The following is an 18,980-nucleotide window of genomic DNA, read 5'->3' as shown; positions in this document are numbered from 1 at the left end:
CTTAAAAAATGGCAGATAAATCTACAGCGTCAGGTATGCAGATGTCTTTTTTACCCCCTTGAGACTGAAAAAACTAAAGTAGTTAATAATTAAGTCTGGAGCGTTAACAAATTTTAAAATAAAAATTATTTAATAAACTGTTTATTTGAAATGAACATATTTACAGATTATAGACTGTATATTTATTATTGAGAAGGGAATGGGAAGTGATTGGCGCTGCCTAGTGGGGTGCTTAGGGAATAAGATCTTACTGTACTGGAGGTGGGTTGTTGTATGGGGATCTATACAAACTCTGCTGGTAGGATCTGTGCGTAATATGTTTGTATAATTTGGCGTGGCAAATATCAAACTACTATAAATCTAGACAGGTTGATGCGCAAAAAACTTTAGGTAAAAACTTATTTAAAATATATCAGCAGAAATATATATTATAAGTGCAATCGTGCAAAAAAGGTGCAAAGGTGAGTGGCAAATGTGAAGTAATAAGACAAATATTGCAATGATGGTGTTCAATAAATAACAACCAATAGTAAATAAATATCCATAAAAACGAAAATCAATAAATATGATCTTAGGGGTACCAATAAATATAAGTGCAAAAATAAATATATATATATGGCTATCAAGTGAGTGCGAAAGTGCAAAAGTGCAAATGTCTATTGACAAATAAAAGAAATGATAAAGAAAAAAAAAAAAAATATATATATATATATATATATATATATATATATATATATATATAGCGGTATCAGAGATGTGTCCGTATAATTAGTCAAATAAATAAGTCCAAAGGCATGTGCAGTCTCAGTGGCTTTAAATCCAGAAAGAGTCCTAAATAAGTGCAATCCGTATATGGTGAAAAAAAGTGCTCCTTTATCCTTTATCTATGCCCAAAGGTATGGTGAGTGGGCGGAAAGAAGAAGTGTTCCCCTGAGCCTGGGGTCCTGCGCTTACCAGATTCCCTTACCCCTACAGGGGTAAACAGCGGGTCGATTATTAGGGGATCGCTCCCACACTCTGGCAATCAAGATGTTCCCAGATCTCTGTTCCTCTCCTTATTGGTGTGTAGATGTCAGCTCAGTATATATGTATAGAAGTCCAGTGCAGTACCGGGTATATGGGAGAAAAGGGAAGCAACCTCCAATAGTGTAATATAGTTTGTAAAAAGGCTTTATTCAAATAAAAGACAAGTACTCACATATTATAAAAGTAAACAGTATGCCCGTCTGGCATAGGACCCTCAACTTCCTCTTTTGTGGTGCACACTAAGGGATAGCGTGCGTCCCAACCGCCGGATGTGCGTTCCAAGCCTCGGGTGTGTAAGGCGGAAATGACGTGGTCACGCTCTCTACCGGTTTCGTTTCAAACATGATCTGAACTTGTAGTTATATTGTTCGTCAGGGACTATTCCCAACTCTTACTGCTGTAAGGTAACAGCATTGGATGAAACTTTGTTGGCTGCACCTTATCTCCCCACATATCTATAGATAGAGTTCAGATCATGTTTGAAACACGTTGGATCTTCCCAGTGCTAAACCTTTCATCCAATTTCTAAATTGCTGCATCTATACCATATGATACATGATCGAGTCAGCAATAGAGTTTTCTCCTGGTGACATCTGCTCCGTGGATTGGCTTCTGGAGAGAGTGTTTTAACCCATGTTTCTGGGAGAGCCTGACATAATTTGGAAGGACCATTAGAGCTACTGGCTCCGGGGATTGGATGACAGTTTGTGTGGCTCTCACTAATTTATATCTGGTAAGAGGCAGTGGTGTCGGGAAAGGGCTCTGTGTGGTGCTTCTATTTCCAATCATTACCTTTACTATCTGGTAAGCATTTGGGACTTAAGGTCACTGGTGTTTCCTACTATTAACCATCTGGTGACGGTGTGCACTCCTCTGGGTGATGAAATAGCATTCAACAGTATTACGCTATGGATTGCCTATTTATTTTTACATATGGCCATCACCTGTGGATGTGAGGACTTCTGATCATATTGACTGAAGGCTGAGGTTTTAAATCCGACTAGAGTTTTTGGGCGAACTCCATTCTGCTTTCCGGTAAGGAGATTTGAATGTTGGTTTAACCATCCACCATTGGAATTACTCAATTTTGGACTGTGCCTTTTTCATTTTGGACACGGACTTGTCATTACTGTGGACTATCATTAGTGTGCTTCATCTGACATTTATTTGTGGATTTAGTACCCGTTAGCGCAACTTAGCCCTTACACTTACCTATTTTGCTTGTCACAATTTAAGTTGCTGCTGTGTTTCATAGTAGTTAGCGCAGTTATATTTTCTTCTTTTAAATCTAAAAATAAGGATAGTGGGATTTGGATCGTTGCTGGGCAGAAGTAGTGTGTGGACAGGCATAGAAGAAGAAGGCTGTAGGGGGCTAAAAATGATACGATGTATATATGTGTTAATCAATTGGTAAAAAATATATATGTGTTAATCAATTGGTAAAAAATATATAGGTAAATATAATAATGTCTGGTTAAAAAAAGGGGAAAAGGGGTTGTGTATGGCAAACTCATATCGTTCATGAACACAAAATCTATATATATTCTTTTACAAGTCCCATAAGCTGAATTCATATATAGGTTTTGAAGTGGGCAGCAGCCAGGTGTGGTGTTAATCCTTACATATATACCCATCCTAAGCGCGGAATTACATCCACCCTTTCTCTGTATATTTATTATGTTGTATCTCCTAGCTCCACGGAATCGACTGAAGAAGCTGCGATTCTCTGGTTACGCTTCCACCACAATTGAACCCTGCATACTTTAAAAACTGTTAAGTCTGACCTTTTTATGGTACGAATCCTATATATCTAATATGTTATGTCTGTTATGCATAAGGGTTCCCTTGATTTAGGAGCATACTGTTATATGACCATTTATGTATGTTTGTACAATGGTTTTTATGAATTTATTTGAATTTTTTTGTACAATAAACTTGTTTTTAAACATATTAATTTAGGTGTCAATTCCTCTTGAGATGAGTCGAATAGATGTCTTTAAAGTCCCATTGTTTTGTAAGGGGATAAAGAGTCCATCTCTTTCTCCCCTTCCAGTTTTTTTAGTATATACACTTTTTTGGGATGTGGCATCACTCTATTGAGATCGTGTCTCAAATACTTCTACTATCGGCTGATTTATGCCTTTCCTCCACTAAAACTCCTGCCAAGGCTTCTTTGCAGGATAGAGGTGGAAGGGATTCTAGTTATTCTGGTGGACCCAGACTGGCCTCGTCGGTCTTGGTACGCAGACCTAGTAAGGGTGGTCATCGATACTCCATTTATATTTCCTCTCAGGGAGGATCTGCTGTCTCAAGGGCCGATCTTCCATCCTGCTTTACAGTCGCTGGCTTTAACGGCTTGGCTGTTGAAAGCCAGGTGTTGAGAGATAGGGGTCTTTCTGACTCTGTGATTCCTACACTATTGATGGCCAGGAAGTTGACCCCCAGGAATATATATCATCGTACGTGGAAATCGTACATTTCATGGTGTGAATCACTGAAGGTGCACCCTCTCTTGTTTTCAGTAGCTAGGGTTTTGGCCTTTCTGCAAAAAGGGGTTGAACAGCGGTTGGCTTTGGGCACTATCAAAGGCCAAGTGTTGGCTTTGGCTATATATTTCCAACACCCTTTAGCTACGCATGCCTTGATTCGCACTTTCATTCTGGGAGTGCGCCATATGGCTCCCCCGAGATGTTCCCCACCACCTCCATGCGATCTGAATTTGGTATTGTCTGTTTTTCAAGATCCTCCTTTTGAGAACATTCAGGCGTTTTCTCTGCTTTCATTGTCTCAGAAGGTTGCCTTTTTGGTGGCTATCACTTCTGCCCGCAGAGTGTCTGAGTTGGCGGCGTTGTCCTGCCGCTCACCTTATTAGGTGGTCCACAGAGATAAGGTGGTACTCCAACCTAATCAGTCTTTTCTTCCTAAGTTGGTTTCTGATTTCATTTGAATGAAGACATTGTGCTGCCTTCACTTTGTCCCAAGCCCAAGCATCCCAAGGAAATTGCCTTGCATTCTTTGGATGTGGTTCAGGCGATCAGGGTTTACCTGGGGGCTACTGAGTCTTTCAGAAAATAAGATGCTCTTTTTGTCCTTACCGAGGGACCTCGTAAAGGATTGGCTGCGTCTGCTGTGACCATATCCAGATGGATCAGGCTTATTCAATGAAGGGTCAGGTTCCTCCTTTTCCTGTGAAGGCGCATTCTACTAGGGTGCTCTTGGGCTTTTCGCCATCAGGCGTCAGTGATGCAAGTTTGCAAGGTGGCAACTTGGTTGTCTGTGCATATGTTTACAAAATTGTACAAGGTAGATGTGTTGGCATCCTCGGAGGCCTCTTTTGGATGCCTTTTTTTTTTTTGTTTGATCTCTAGCTTTTCTAGGTGAGCTGCAGTTGTTCCTAGTTGGGCTCCATGTTACCTGGTTGGCTAATTTTAGCCTTTGGGGAATTATGTTCTTCTTTGCGTTGTTTTTCCCACCCCTCATGCATATACTGCTTTGGGACGTTCCAATTGATCCAGTGTTGTATCTGTCCCCCGCTGGCTCTGTACTGAAAACTGAGCGATCCAAGACCACTGATTGTTTGGTTCTCAGCATTCTGTAAGCAGACAACTGGGGACTGTCAAGCTCCGGCTCTCTGCACTGCCCCTCCAGCGCTCACAAGATCCCTGGGCTGTGGAGGGGGCAGGAGAGGCTGGTGGAAAATGGGTCGCTGAGAGCCTGAGCTAGCTGTTGGCCATATGGTTGGAATCTTTTCAGAGCCTGGACCGGCTCTGTGACATCACCCTTCAGACACTTCAAGACGAACTGCCCTCCTGTGATCGATAGGCGAAGTATAGCCAAAATAGCTTTGGCTATACTTCTCCTTTAAAACCTTAACCAATTTGTAAGAGAAACTTGGCAGCTTCCCATTCAACCTGTGGAATTACAATCCACTCCAATACTTTTTATGTCATGGCTTGAATTTGAGACACTGCGATAAGTTTAAATCCCACTCAAACATGCACTTTACCTTTAAAATGTTGTTAGAGAGGTATGCAAGCACTCTCCCCATCAAATTATAACAAAAAGGGTGAAACAGTAGTTATTTCACAAAAAAGATAATATTATAAAACTGATCCATGTCTCCTCCCCAGGCCAGTTCTATAGTTCAGTAGTCTTGATACATGCTTTCTAAAAGGGAATATTAAACTTCTCAAAGACTAGCACATTTGGGCCTCATGCCCCAACTTTGAGTTCAGAGAGGAGTTTTCCAGCGTAATTTACACCCATACATGTGTAAACACATGTAAACGCACATAATGCACCTAAACGTGTCCTTATGTGCGTACATTTATTGTAGTTGCTAGAATAAATGAATCTACTAGCCAATATAATCGGTTTACATTCCTACGCATCTAAGCACAATACACTTGTAAATGTGCATACTTACAGGCATTTGTTCTGCCAACATCTACCAGCATATTTAGGGCATTTTTTCATACGTCTGTGTGCATGAGGCCTTATACCATTTATGCAGATTAATGTGCTGAAGAGGAAGTGGCCAAGTTTTAGGGGAAGGGTGGAGGGTTAATTACAAATATAACTACAGAAAAGCTAGCCTTCACTAATCTTTCTTTTTTATTGTGATGCCGTAGGTAAATGTAAGCAACCATACCAGGGCCATACCTTTTGAAAGCATCAAAAGCCTTATCCAAATTAACTGGCGTAAAACTGAGCTTCTGTCACTCACAGCCTGGTTTACTATTCAGGAAACTAGAAAGCTAACATATGTGCTGAAAGATAAATATGGTAAGTAATATGTTATTTGGGCTGTGTGGAAAGATTTCAAAACGAAAACACTGTACAAGCATATTTTAACGTTAGATATCTCAGAGTAAGTGCCGGTTCACATTTGTGCGATTCGGGAACGCTGCGAATATGCAGCGTGATCCCGCATCGCATCCACACCTCTGTCAGTTCACACTGCCATATGCGATACGCAGGGGGTGTCAATTAAAAGTCAAAGGCACCCCCAGTTGCGATCGCATATCGCAGTGCGATCTGCAAGTTCGCACAGAATCGGATCGCACTAGTGTGAACCACTATGCGATCCGATTCTGCTGCGGATAAAAAAAAGCCTCATGTCCGAGTTTAGTGCGGATGCGATGCGAATTCAGCCATACAAAGTGTATGGCTGAAATTTGCACCGCACATGAGATCGCATGTAATTTAGTAGCAGTACGCTCCGAATTACATGCGATCTCCTCGATCGCACTAATGTGAACCGGGGAGATACTGTTGCACTCTCACAAAAATTAGGACAAGCACACAAAGAGACATACAGTCAGGTCCATAAATATTAGGACATTGACACAATTCTAATCTCTTTTACTCTATACACCACCACAATGGATTTGAAATGAAACAAACAAGCTGTACTTTAACTGCAGACTTTCAGCTTTAATTTGAGGGTATTTACATCCAAATTAGGTGAAAGGTGTAGGAATTACAACAGTTTGTATATTTGCCTCCCACTTTTTAAGGGACCAAAAGTAATGGGACAATTGGCTTCTCAGCTGTTCCATGGCCAGGTTCCCAATCACCTGATTGCAGTGATAGCCTCTGATACATTGTATTTATTTCTCCTGCTAGAGGAAAAAAATCTAAACAAAAACAAATGTGTGTAAAAATAAAATAGGTAGATCAAGGTTTAATCTAGGTCAGTGTAAGGGTAAGGGTCAGGATCGGGGTCAAAGGTCAGGGTCAGTGTATTTTAGGTAGGTTACCGTTAATCAATTTCAGTGTCTGTTAGTGACACTGTCAGTATGTTTAAGGTAGGATGAAAAAAATGCAAAATGCGCACCATTTTTTCTTTGGGTACAAACAGCATATAACATACACATGCGTCAAAGAAGGAAAGGGGGTGATCCCTGTAGCCACACATCCATATGCTCCTATGATCAGTGTGAGAGTGGCAACTTCAGCCTGGCCACGTCCCCCACGCATTTTGCTCCACTCCCCAGAGCTTAGTCAGGGGATGAGGATCCCATGTGTGTGGGGGAGTATTTAAGCATCATCGGCAGTCACTCAGGTGTGCAGCGGGCTGACAAGGGTGTGTGAAGGGTATAAATGTTGCCTTCATGTGTAAGGGACAACCTATGTGATTAAAATGAGTGGTGAAAGAGTGAAAGGTGGAGATAGTGAAAAATTTATGAACAAAGAATAAATAAAAAGTGTATTTCTATAAAAGGAACATTTTTTTAAAATAAAATCATATGGAAATAGAATTCAAAATAAGAAAGGTGAATGTCTAAAGGTGAAGTTGTCAGACCATCTAAGATCAAAAATGATATATGAAAATTAATTGTGTAATGTGATTAATTTAAATGTATCAAGAATGCTGATGTACCAGTATTAAACAACGTTTAACATTGTCAAAGAGCCAAAAGGCGAATACTCCCTCCTAAAACCCATTAGGAAAAAAAACCTGGGTGCGTGGTCTGGACACTAGAGACTCCTGTCCCCTGAGCTCCTGGCCATGTTCTATCTGCTCCAAATTTGACAGTATGCTCTCAACAAAGAAGCGTAAGGCGAAGACCACACAGAACAAGACCCATATGACCAGATCGAGACGCTTTTTTCCAGGCTTCCCCCGACCCCAAGATGGCGGAACCACGCAGCTCATTGCATGAGGCCTTGAACTCACGGGATCCTCCCGTCTCACCCGTTACCTTCTTAACACCTGAAGCTTATGCGGACACTCCAGCAGCTTTCCGTACTGAGGTACAGAGCCTCTCTCCACACCCTCTGACCCTCTGGGCAGACGCCGAGCTACGGTCGCTTCTCCAGGCCCTTCCGACTAAGGCAGACATAGAGGCGCTCTTTGGCTGTTTGGAGGAAACACATTGTCAGGAGATACAAGAGGTAAGAAAGTACGTACAATCCCTTTCTTCCCAGCTGACATCAGAGGAATCCTCATTACTAACCCTAGAAAAGAGGAGATCAACCCTGGAACATTTACAGAACTCTCATGTTGACACTCAAGTGGCTCTCCAGCTACATATGGAGGATCTGGAGGACCAGAGCCAGTGTAACAACCTGCAGCTCTGGGGGCTGCTGGAGGATACTGGTGCAGAGAATTTGCCAGAAACAGCAGTAGCAATTTTTCAAAAAATCATGGATGAATCCCTCCCTACACGACTGGAGTTTGACCGCATTCATAGGGCCCTGGGTCCCCGTTCCTCCGATCCGAATAGACCGAGGGATATCATATGCTGGTTACACCATTATGCCCATAAAGAAACTGATCTACGTAAGGCGTGGGAAGCTGGGGAAGTCAATTTTGCGAGTGCCCATCAAGATTCTTTCTGATCTTTCTAGAGTGCCATTACAGCAATGGGCTGTCCTTTGCCCCCTCCTGGACCTTGCTTGCCAGCTGGGCCTTACCTACTTATGGGGTTTACCCCTCTCTGCCACCTACCATGGGGACCAACAGTCATTCATCCTACACACACCAAAGGATCTTCCAGCGCTCTTTGCCTTCATGGAGACTGAACCCATTCAGGTCCCAAATTGATTGATGCTCCTCCAGAGGCCGGCTGGCCGGTCAAGTTTGTTAACATCATGGAGAAATACCCCGCCAAGACCACAGTACACTAGACGGAGATCTTGGATGTCATGACCAGAGGGTTCATGTGAGGCCGGAATGATACATGCAGTCGCTGTTCTCGATAGTTACATTGCCTGCGGGTGATTGCTCGGCTTAGATGTACCCATCTACTACCCATGACTGATATTCTTTCTTTTTTTGCCTCAATATTTTCCCATTAAGGAACCTTGGAGCTTACAAGTTCTCACAAATGGTTATGCTTATAAGAAATCAAGGTCTTAGTGCCTTAATGTTTTGTATACTGCATTTATAATACCATTAGATGCAGCTAGACTTTCCTGACATCTTGGTGTATCATATGCCGACTATTATATTTCTATACAACCTTGAAGGTATAGCTGACATGTTGAAGTGACATAATCACATAATTGCTCTTTGGTTCCGTGGCTTCCCCCTCCGCCCTCTGAATTCTGGGGGGGGGGGGGACGGGGACGGTATTCACCGTCACTGGAAGTTAAAAACAGATAATTAATGGTTTGAATTGCTTTGGATGGGACAGTCATGTTTGTCAGGAGTGTCTCCATATAGAAATGAAGATTTATTCCCATTGCCATGAAATCTGTAATTCCTAAATGATGTCTGTATTACATATCCCTCAATGTCCCTATTGTTTGTGGATTGGGAGGGAATGTGGAGTGTGCCTGTCTCATTGATGAATGTTAATGGCCTCGCATTGTTCTGTCTGTCTGCCTTAAGAGAAACTTATTATGGGATGTATATATGTATGTGGATTGGATGCTGGGGGAGGGGGGATTGTCCCACATTGTATACTTTTGTGTACAGTGTATGGAAGTGTAAAACCCTGTTTCTATTGGATTGTGAATGTCCCGTCCAGTCCTCAACAAGGTCCACCTGGGCGGTAACCTTGTGGGGAAGACTGTATATAAGTCTGTTTCTTGTTCAATAAAGATGTTCTAGAGTTAGTTCACCCTCAATCTTGAGTCCTGTCTCTTATTGGGGGAATATGCTACAAGGGATTGCTATGGTCTTCCATACTCCCTTGGATAAACACTAAGCTCTTGTAAGAGCTTGTGTAGAGCTTGTTCCTGCTGCCCTCTCTGGGGAAAGAGAGGTTCACCCATGGGAACCTGGAGCCTTGTCGTAGGTCCAGGGTGGGTAGGAGATGGCGAGACCCTAACCAAGCTGCGGCGGTTCGTGGGGTCTGAAGTGGTTATGATGTCTGGTGGAGTGCTTAGAGCCCTCGGGAAGCACAAGGAGCATCCGTTAGCGGAGGTGCCCGGTCAGGGTGCGGTTGATCCGTTACAGGGGGGCGGCGGAGTATTATGCAGTGGCTGTTTTCTTTCACTTTTCAATGGTATGGTTTATTTGCTGTCAGCTTCTCCCTATTGGGGACTCCCCCCTTGTTCCTATACTGGTGGAGGGGGGGCTCGCCACAGTGACAGGTGAACTTATGTGGCTTTTTGCCTATATACAGCATTATATTGTTAGATGTTTTTTTGTTTCTTCCCCCAGTTTGCTTCTCTACCTTAATGTTTTTAATCTTGGCTGGGTGGTTGGGGTGGGGTGGGCTGGGATGGCTACTTCTGGGCTTTTTCTAATCACTCCCCCACATCGGACAACACACACTAGGATTCCACTCTAGTCAAAGTTTGTCTTTTGCAAAGTCGATTTGCTACACTAAAGTGATTGGCTAAATTCATGTTTTTATTGTTTCCGATATCTGAAAAATGATCTGTCATTCTGCCACTGAATCGTCTGGAGGTTCTTCTTATATATTAGATGCTGCATATGGTACAAGTGGCCATATATATAACATATTTTGTGGGACAGTTTATCAGTTGTTTAATGGTTAAAAGACAAACCATTGGAGCAAGAGTTTAGGATATTAGGATCTCCTAGATGCTTGCAAGTAGAGCATCTATTAGCACCACATCTAAACAATCCTGTGGTATTTAACCATGTACGTGTAGTTTGATTGGAAGTGTACATACTGGGGGAAACCATGTTACCTAAGATGTGTGCTTTTCTCACAACGTATCGGACCCCTTGCCCCAAGATAGTCTTGTAGCTGTCATCACTGTATAAAGCAGGGAGATGTCTGGAAATTATGTTTTTTTATCTTGAAATTGTGAACTGTAATTGGTTGAAAACACAAGTGAATCACATGGTCTGATTTACTGTAGGTATTGGCTGGTTAAAAGATTAGTCCTATCTAGACCCCTGACTTGGGAACTGACTTTTTAAACTTGTGATTTGCAATGGCCACGTTTACAGAGTCTTTGTTCCAGTAGAGAAGATTCTTTGTCATAATCCATTAGGTGAGAGCAATGTTGTCTTATTCAAATAAATTGACCCCGAAGTATCACTTTGATAGTGTGGGAGGAGTGGCAACTTGATGCATGTAAAAGGGCATTTTTAAAGGTAGTTTTCCTGTATGCCTGTACGATGACTACTTTATGCCAGATAAAGTAAGATCAAGGAAGTTTGTCTCAGTTAGGTGTTCTTCTTTAGTGAACTTTAGATTTAATTAGTTCATGTTTAGATGATCCAGAAACTCAGTGACTGACAACTCCTGTTTGGGGATGAAAATCAAGTCATCAATGTATCGCAAATATGAGATAATGTGGCCTCTAGGGAGGTTATGTACATTGTAAATATGCTGTTGTTTCCACCAACCCATGTATAAATTAGCATAGGTGGGTGGGAATCTAGCTCCCATGGAGGCCCCCCGTCTCTGTATGTACCATAATTGTGATGTAGGCGATAGGAAACTGCCTCCAAGATAAAACATTTAAGTTCTGGGGAATATTCCGTATGCAAATCCTTATGGTGTTTGAGTGACTGTAGCCTAAATCTTGAGGTATACTATGATATATAGAGATCTTATATCGCACACAATCCACTTATTGCCTTTACTCCATGGGAGGCACTCTAGAACTTGTATGGTATGTTTTGTATTTTGCAGGTGGGATGTATTCTAGCAAACAAAGTTTGCAATTGAATGTCTTCTAGATTTCACAATGGTTCTCCTAGAGGGCCAATGCTAGTCAGAATAGATCTGCTCTGAATAGGGACATCATTTGTATGTGTTTTAGGTAAGAGATGGAATATTGGTGTCACTGGGTGAAGAGGAATTAGATTACTAGCTTGTGAGTTGTTCAAAATTCCAATGGAAACTGCTTCATCTACTATGCATTTTAGGTGTTGTTTGTATTGCTGAGTGGGGTCTGAAGGTATACAAGTATAGTGTTTATGTCTGAGAGTTGTAACTGCTTCACTGAGATAGCCCTGGGAGTCAAGTATCAACACTGCCCCTCTCTTATTAGAATGTTTTATGACGATGCTAGAGTCATCTTGTAGACTCTTCAGAAGTTCTTTCCTTTTTTTTTTTATAAGATTTTGACAGTGTTTAGGGGTATTGTTAATATACTTGGCAAGGGCCACGAGGTCATATTCCACCGACTTTTGGAAAGTATCTAGTTGTTTACCCCTAGTATGTATGGGGTAAAAGTCTGATTTTTAGTAAGAGGGAGTGGTGAGATGATCTGGTTGTTTAATTTTATCATCAATTTGAATTCCTGAGTATCCAAAGATATCCAATGTGCTCATATCGTGAATAAGACAAAAGTTTTGAAAGTCAAAATCAGTGGAGGGTAGTGAGCAGCTATGGGAAGAGGGTGTTACAGAAGAAGAGGAATCTGGGTCTGTATAAGGAAAATGTTTCTTGAGGTAAGTCGGCGAGCAAAGTTGTTAACATCTATTAAAGGTGGAAAATCAATCGATATTGGTGGTTGGTGCAAAATTGAGACCCCGGGATAGGACATCCAATGTTTATTTAGATAATATTCGCCTAGAAAGGTTCAGACTATTAGAACTGTCAGAACATCTGGTGAAATCAGGGGCTGTGTTTCTTACGTCTTGTTATTTATGTCTTTTGTTTAAATTGATGTGTCCCCCCTTTTCCTTGGGGGTCTCTGACTATTTTATTAGGCAGGGATCACTATCGTCAGAGAAGGTATCTTTAAGTTTTCTTTTTCTTTCTTGGAGGCTAGTCGTTATAGTTGAGGGAGCAGAATTTTCTGCCTCGGTGCTTTGGGTGAGCTGGTGACAGCTGATGGTGTCCTTAGGATGGTATGTCTTAACCCTCCTCGTCTATTTCTTTTAAAGTGTTGATTGTGAGTTTTTTCCATCTGTACACCATCCCTTCCTCATAATCAGTCGTGTCCCTTAGGAATTTTGATCTTTTAGTCTGTGTTATTTCATTTTCTAATGTATCCAGGGTATTGATAAGTCGCTCTTCTTTTGATTCACAACTCAACTCAAGTCCCAGGTCTAAAACAGTTCTTATTACGAGAAATATGTACATATATAAAATACCACAAGATAAAGGAAATGGTAATGAGTGTTGAGAAATAGTAAAAGGGATAGGAGCTAAAGATGTTTCTATTTAAAAGATATACTGTGTGTAGCACCCTCATAGATAGGTGGTAGGTACAGTAAAAGCATTTTTTCTCCATCTGCTTATCAGGGGAGCCTGATCAGTAGTTTTGCCTGTTACATGTGTCCATGTGTGATTCACTTGGTCTGAAGGAGTGTCCCCACTGTATCCAATAGGGGAGCCTGTTGGACAGTGGAGGAAACACAGCCAGTGACACACAGGCTTTTGTTGCTGTCCCAGTGGGAGGGCAAAACAGTGGTGCATCCTGGGATAGGTAATAAAAGCCAGGAGCACATGTGGCAGGGCATCTTTGGGTGGGAAGCCAGGTCCCAGGAGGAGGGTGATGGCTGTCTCTCCTCCTGTCAGTGTGGAAAGTGGTCACAGGCAGTCGGCCTAGTGGACCAGGAGTGTGGTGCTGAGCCAGGAAGTCCGGTGGTGTAATGTTCTGGTACCTTTGGGTACCCTAATTACTCTTTCATAAGTGTATGCGCCCCACCATTCTCTTTTGGTAAGGTGCGCATACACCTTTAAGGCTGATGCTGTCATCACTGAGCGCCGGACTGGATGGCTATTTAGATCGCCGGCTCTCACTCACATGTGTTCGTTCAAACTGCTTTGTGCCTTGATGCTAACCTGTCTTGAAGCTCTCATGCTTGCAAGCATACCTCGCTGTCGGAACCACGCTGCGCTGATCCCTGTATCCCGCTACCGGATCATCCGCTCTTGCCGAACCTCTCCTCTGCTACATTGCTATTAGTGATAAGTACCCCGCAGGGGAAACCTCTATAACCTTCATACTGAAGCTTACACTATCTAGCTCTGCATACTAAGGACTATTACTACATCTGCATTATCTAAGATTGCTAGCTCTTGAACCTACTACCACCTGTTCTTGCACTGGGTTGATCTCTCTTGTATGTCCACCTGCTACTCTGTCATCTGCTACCATACATGATTGCTAAACCTATCTGCATCCCATCTGCTACTATCTTACTTTCAAGAACATTTCCTTTCAAGTGTCTGTCATCTACCATCTCTACCCAACCTGTCTCTTCAGCCTATCATCACTGTGTTACTATATACATAAGTCACTCTAGGAAACATCTTATTGAGTGTGTGTATTTACTTGCTGAATTGAGATCCTCCACACATGATGAGTCATTGGGAGTTGGGATTGGTGTCTCAGCGTTTCTCTACATGACTACTGAAGTGGAATATTTCTGCAGCTGAAAATCCACACCATACATAAAACGCAGGAGCGTTACAGATTGAACGAACCTCCAAATGGATTCAGCAGAAATAACCACTCAGATGACACAATTAAAACAGCAAGTAACTGCGTTAATATACGCACTTGCTGAATTAAAAGAAGACAATCAGGCTCTGTCGCAGCAGGTAATTAGACTGACACAACTTACCACTGCTCAGTCCCCTGAACCCAAAATAAATCCTCCTTTGGTATTTACAGGCGATCGCAAAAAATTTCGCGAATTTAAAAACGCATGTGAGTTACTTTTCTTGCTAAAACCCCGTACCTACCTTACTGATCACATTAAGGTTTGTACTATTATTTCTTACCTAACAGGCGATCCTCGGGCCTGGGCAGACTCTCTTTTTGAGAAAAGCGACCAGCTTCTCAACTCCTATGCCTTGTTCCTAGCAGAACTCACTAGCCTATATGATGATCCCAATAGGCAGAGTACTGCCGATTTTCAATTAAGATCCTTGAAACAAGGTAGGAGACCTGTAGAAGACTTTGTCGCAGAATTCAAGAGATGGACCCTTGATTCAGAATGGAATGATGCATCTCTGAAAACCCAATTTAGGCTTGGCCTATCAGAGGCCGTTAAAGACGAGCTCGCCCGAGCGGATCTGCCAAAAACCCTGGATGCATTGATACAACTCAGTATCACCATAGATAGAAGACTACGAGAAAGAAAGGCTGAGAAAATGGGAATGCCATTATCCAGTTCTTCTCGGATTTCGGCCGTTGACCCCGTTCCTATGGAGGTAGAAACCATACGCCCACCTCTATCAACTATGGAAAGAGCCAAAAGACGATCTGGTAATCTCTGCTTGTACTGTGCATCCCCGGATCACAAGATAAACGTCTGTCCCCTAGTCTACAAAAAGAAGGGTGAGTGTTCACATGTCCTCCTAGGGGGATTGACAACTTCAATCACTAACCCTTACCTTTCTGTTTGCTTAACATTACAGTGGGACCAGAACAGGATTACTACTAAGGCCATGATTGACACAGGATCTTGTGGAAATTATATTGACATACGTTTTGCTGCTTTAAATAAAGTTCCTATTATTTCTAAACTTAAACCTGTCTCAGTGAGTCTTATTAACGGTGTTCCTTTATCCTCTGGTCCGATCACTGATCAGACACAGGCACTCCTAGTCACTACTAACGGGTCTCATATGGAGACCACTACCTTCGATCTAATACCTTCACCCCACTTTCCCATTGTGTTGGGACTTCCCTGGTTGCACACACATCAACCAACCATAGATTGGAAGGAACGGACCCTGGCCTTCCTCTCTTGCTATTGCGAAGGTACGTGTAACCTCCCGTCTTTCGGGAAGATCCTGTCTGTGGTGACAGATGAGATTGCACCACTATGTTATCAGGATCTCTCTGAGGTTTTTCTTGAGAAAAATGCTCAAGCACTACCTCCCCATCGAGACTATGATTGTAGCATTGATCTACTCCCAAATAGCAAATTGCCGTTCGGTCATGTTTATCCTCTTTCACAGGATGAACTTTCCCATCTCAAAGACTATTTGGATGAGAATTTGAAGAAAGGTTTTATTAGACCTTCCACTTCTTCCACAGCAGCAGGACTCTTTTTTGTCCGCAATAAGGACTCAAGTCTCAGGCCTATCATCGACTATAGGCAATTGAATGCTATTACAATAAAAGATCGCTATCCTCTACCGCTTATCCCTGTGCTCATTGAGCAGGTGCGTGGAGCTACCTATTTTTCAAAATTGGACCTGAAAGGAGCATACAATCTCATTAGAATCCGTGATGGACACGAGTGGAAGACTGCATTCAGAACCAGATACGGATTGTTCGAATATCTTGTAATGCCATTCGGGCTATGCAACGCACCTGCAGTTTTTCAACGATTTATAAACGATATTTTCAGAGACTTACTAGATGTCTGTGTTGTGGTATATCTGGACGATATACTTATATATTCACGATCCCTGTCTGAACACATAAGACATGTAAGACTAGTATTATCGAGATTGCTTGCACACAACCTTTATGTGAAACTGAAAAAATGCTTGTTTCATAAAGAAGAGGTACTGTTTCTAGGCTACATCATATCCAAAACAGGAATCGAGATGGACATGAGTAAGATATCCTGTATTCAGGATTGGCCTACACCAACCACACGCAAGGCGCTACAGCGATTCCTTGGATTTTCGAATTTCTACAGGAAGTTCATCAGAAACTTCTCTGCCATTGTGAGACCCCTCACACAGCTCACTAGCATTAAAAAACCATTCAAATGGTCAGATGAAGCAAATAAAGCTTTTCACCTGTTAAAGACAAGGTTTACTTCTGCTCCCATATTACGCCATCCAGACCCATCCCTCCAATACATTCTGGAAGTAGATGCGTCAAACATGGCAGTAGGAGCAATACTCTCCCAACGACCAACTCACACTTCACCACTTCATCCAGTCGCCTTTTTTTCTAAATCCCTAAGCAGTCCAGAGATAAATTACCCCGTGGGTGAAAAGGAACTGCTTGCTATAAAATTGGCTCTGGAGAATTGGCGACATCTACTCGAAGGCACCCAATTACCAATACTTATATACACGGACCATAAAAATCTCCAATATCTTCAGACTAACAAAACTCTCTCTCACCGACAGGTACGATGGTCACTATTCTTTCTAAGGTATAACTTCCTAGTGACCTACACACCTGCAGATAAGAACAAAAAGGCGGATGCACTATCACGACTAACTGAAGAGAACTACTTCGAAATCCCTTCCGTTCCTATAATACCTCACAAACGCATTATTGGAGTTGTCCGTTCCTTGAAGGAAGAGGTTTTGCATGGTATAAGTTTGGATTCACCCCCACCACAACTAAATACTGATGCAGAAGGCTTCCTCTACTACAACGACAAACTTTACATACCACCTACCATACGCACCAAGATCTTGGAATTATCGCATGATGTGCCTATGGCAGGACATATGGGTATGACAAAGACTCTTAATCTGATTACCAGGCAATTCTGGTGGCCTGACATGAAAACATCTATACAAAAATTCGTCTCTTCATGTAATGTCTGTGCCAGGTCCAAAATTGACACTACGAGACCATCCGGTCTACTATGCAGTCTACCAATACCCCAAACTCCATGGGAAGTTGTGTCCTTGGACTTTATAGTGGAATTGCCTCCTTCCAAAGGATTTAATACCATCTTAGTGTCAGTGGACCATCTGACAAAAATGGCACACTTCATTGCTATTCGCAGACTACCTTCGTCCAAACAAACGGCAGAACTCCTGATGAAACATGTTTTTAAGTTACATGGTATCCCAAAAACTCTTCTGTCTGACCGTGGATCACAATTTATTTCCAAGTTCTGGCAAGAACTATGTCACATACTAAGGATCGAGCGGAAGCTCACTTCTCCTTACCATCCGCAGACCAACGGACAGACTGAAAGAGTCAACCAATGCATCGAGCAATATTTACGTTGTTACACTTCTTACCAACAGGATGATTGGGTGGATCTTCTCCCTCTGGCAGAATTTGCCTACAACAACGCAACCCACAGTACGACCAAGCAGAGTCCGTTCTACTTGAACTATGGGTTTCATCCCTCTATTCTTCCACCACGCATCCTTCCTTCAAATAACCCAGTAGCCTCAGACTATCTTACCCAAATAAAGGACTCTCTGGGTTTGCTTAATACTACCATTGCACACGCTCATAGTCAACAAAAGAAGTACTATGATCTTCGCAGAAGACCTTCTCCTCAGTACACTATCGGGGACCTCGTTTGGCTCTCAACAAAGAATTTAAGACTGAAAATCCCTAGCAAAAAGCTTGGACCTCTGTTCTTGGGACCTTTCCCAATCAAGAAACTTATTGGAAAAGCTGCAGTACAGCTTACATTGCCAATAGACATCAAAATACATCCCATTTTCCATGTGTCGCTACTGAAGCCCCATGTTCTTGACCAAGGAATAAGGCCTACTATCCCACCTCCTCCTCCTGTACAAGTTGAAGGTGGAGAAGAATATGAGATAAAAGAGATTCTGGATTCTCGTATCCACAGAGGAAGACTTCAGTACTTGGTTCGATGGAAGAACTATGGGCCCCAAGACGACACCTGGCTAAACACCTCTGACATACATGCCTCTAGATTAATCCGCAATTTTCATGCGAAGTACCCAGACAAACCAGCTCCAGAGGCCTTCAGGAGCCGGCCTTAAGGGGGGGGGGGACTGTAATGTTCTGGTACCTTTGGGTACCCTAATTACTCTTTCATAAGTGTATGCGCCCCACCATTCTCTTTTGGTAAGGTGCGCATACACCTTTAAGGCTGATGCTGTCATCACTGAGCGCCGGACTGGATGGCTATTTAGATCGCCGGCTCTCACTCACATGTGTTCGTTCAAACTGCTTTGTGCCTTGATGCTAACCTGTCTTGAAGCTCTCATGCTTGCAAGCATACTTCGCTGTCGGAACCACGCTGCGCTGATCCCTGTATCCCGCTACCGGATCATCCGCTCTTGCCGAACCTCTCCTCTGCTACATTGCTATTAGTGATAAGTACCCCGCAGGGGAAACCTCTATAACCTTCATACTGAAGCTTACACTATCTAGCTCTGCATACTAAGGACTATTACTACATCTGCATTATC

Source organism: Pelophylax lessonae (assembly GCF_965119305.1).
Source record: "Pelophylax lessonae genome assembly, chromosome: 6".
Lineage (NCBI taxonomy): Eukaryota > Metazoa > Chordata > Amphibia > Anura > Ranidae > Pelophylax > Pelophylax lessonae.
Note: the sequence above shows the minus strand (reverse complement) of the source record.